This window comes from Brassica oleracea, chromosome C2, assembly GCF_000695525.1.
Source record: "Brassica oleracea var. oleracea cultivar TO1000 chromosome C2, BOL, whole genome shotgun sequence".
Classification (NCBI taxonomy): Eukaryota; Viridiplantae; Streptophyta; class Magnoliopsida; order Brassicales; family Brassicaceae; genus Brassica; species Brassica oleracea.
In genome coordinates this window covers 52,422,473-52,425,010 of record NC_027749.1, presented here as the reverse complement: position 1 = coordinate 52,425,010, position 2,538 = coordinate 52,422,473, and the positions used below count along the sequence as shown (strand labels likewise).

General features: G+C 39.9%; 1 long non-coding RNA gene across 1 annotated transcript; it reads left to right on the top strand.

Annotated features, from left to right (window-relative positions):
* The first annotated feature begins 263 nt into the window (after nt 1–263).
* Nucleotides 264–2,131, top strand: LOC106326065. The gene is made up of 3 exons (XR_001267124.1): nt 264–1,453; nt 1,613–1,928; nt 2,015–2,131. It is a non-coding gene; the product is annotated as an uncharacterized LOC106326065 (long non-coding RNA).
* The last annotated feature ends 407 nt before the right edge of the window (nt 2,132–2,538 follow it).

Here is a 2,538-nt window from a genome sequence, read left to right as displayed (position 1 = left end):
TTTTTTTAACTTTCATTTCTTTTGAGGTCAGTTTTTTTCTGTCTTCTTCCTTATTCTTTTTTTTTTTCTGTTGAGCGAGTTACATTTGGAATTTTATCTCTCTTTTTCCATTATAGTCCTTATGATGTTTTGGATACATTCGACCATGTCCTTGTTTTCGGGGGTGCATCAGTTTAATGTATATACTAGTGACTTTTGGCTTTTCATAAACAAGATAAAGGTTCACGGGTTTTACTGCAGATTTAATTTAAGTGTTGGTTGAAATGTCTCAGTGTACCACCATCTCCTATGTTATGGCCGCTACTTCTTCCATCCGGTAACTTTTTCTATGGACTCATATCAAATTAACTGGAAGATAATTTTTGGTTCCATTTGAAGTTTCTTCATAGAAGTCAATGTATTAATAGAATATATATACCCTCATTCTAGCGACTGTATTGGTGATTTCTGAGTAGTCCAGAGTACCAATATCACGAGCAATACATGATAGGGTTTGTTCAGACCATAGATGTAACGGCACACCTTGTACCTGAATCCAGAATGGGATCTGGCTTGGGAAGGTTGGAGAGAACGAGGGCTCCCATCTTTGAATGATAATCATCCAATGTGATATGGTTGGTTTTCCAGAACTTTCAAGAGATCTCTTTCTGACGCAAACTGGAATTGGAAGCAGCCTTGGCCCAAGTCTGCACCTATAGGTCGAGATTCGCACTTCCAGTGGTCAGAGAGGAAGGTATGAGGGACCAGACTTGCTGACTTTAGGGTTTGTTAGTCTACCCACCAGCGTAAGAGCATGCTTTCTGATAAGTTCTGATGTGTCGAAAGAGGGGATTCTGACTCTAGCTGTTCGTGGGGGAAGAGGTGGCTCCACTGGACCTTTCCCTTTCTCTGCATAGGAGAGTCTTCGATGCATAACTTCTCACACGGATCAGAAGAGTAATGGTTATAGACAGGTGTGGAGTAAGAGAAGATGATTCTTCCTGTCAAGACAAAAGAGGGTTGGGAGCTGTTTGAAAATGCTTTTTCTAGGATCTGATTCTTCAAGTAGAGAGATAGATCTTGGACTGCATGGTAGTTGAAACAGTTTCATGAGCTATGCATAAGGGTCGTCGCCGGTAAGGATGAAGGGAGCATCGGTCCCTCCGACCACGGGTCGGGGAAAGAACCCGGCGTGTAAGAGGCAGAGACTCGCTTGTAACTGAAGGATAATCCCAAAGAGGGAAAATTTGAAATAATCAGCTTAAAACTCAGCGGTTAAAGCAGCTGTGCAGGGAAGGTTCCTTGGTTAACGGTTACTCTTGAGAAACGTGCCTTGGAGAGGAAAGCATGTATGATGTATAGAGTGTAGTGTTTATTATATGAAGTTTTTTACATTCCAGACATTCGCTAGCCAGTCAGGAGCAGCAACTTGATTTGTGGGAGCTTCAGCGGTGTGAGCTTCCGATTGAATCAGGTAACCTGATCTAGTTGAATACTCTCCCGTAGTATTTTTCAGCCATACGAGTTCATCTACTGCTTTCACCCTGCTAGGTCGAATCCTTAGGATTTGGTCCTTATGGAAAGGTAGAGTAAGCTCGATTTTTGCTAAGTCCCATTCATTTGTCTCTGGCAGGAGTAGGCCCGAGACCTTTAGCGATTGAAGAGCCTCTGGGGCCGGGCCCATTGGTCTGACCTGTTCACAGTGTGAGAGCCATGGGTCATCCCAGACATTAATCTCCTCTCCTGTTCCGACCATCCAGCCTAGTTGCTTCACCAGGAGGTCTCTACCAATCAAGACACTTCTCCAGCCATGCAAGGATGATGATGTGGGTTGGCATTTAAGGAAAGATTCAGCTTGGCAGTACTTTCCAAGGAGACAGCGAGCTAGTAGACATGTGGGATTCTTTATAATCCTCCATCCAATCTTGGCCAGTAAGGCATCATTGAAGGTAGATATATTTTTGAAACTCAGGCCGCCATTTTTCTTTGGTCAAGCCATCTTTTCCCACGATATCCATGCGTTTTCTTTTTCCAGGTTCTGAATCCCACCAGAATCTTGTCAGTGTTGATTGGATGCACTCTTTATAATGGTTAGTCTACTAATTTAGGGATCAATATGAAGTTTTACTAGATTAATTGATAAAAAATTAGAAAGATGCCCATGTACCATGAAAGAGAGTTTAAAATACATTAATACAAATCTAGAATGTGGTTAGAAATTTTAATACAACACTAAAAAGTATAAGCTTCAATATATAGAGCGTCTAACGTAAAACTCAATATATTCATAGCGATACCTAGATTTGGATAAAAATTCAAAAAATATGACAATATTTTTTAATGGATAGTTCATCCTACACTAACATATGATGATATTCAAAGAGGTTTGGAACCTTTGTTGTCTCTGTTTCCCAAGAGAATAACGATTTTATATTAATTATTCAATTAATTTAGGGAGTATTATGAAGTTTTACTAAATTAATTGATAAAAAATTAGAATGATCACATATACCATGAAAGAGAGTTTCACATACATTAATACAAATTTAAAATGTCATT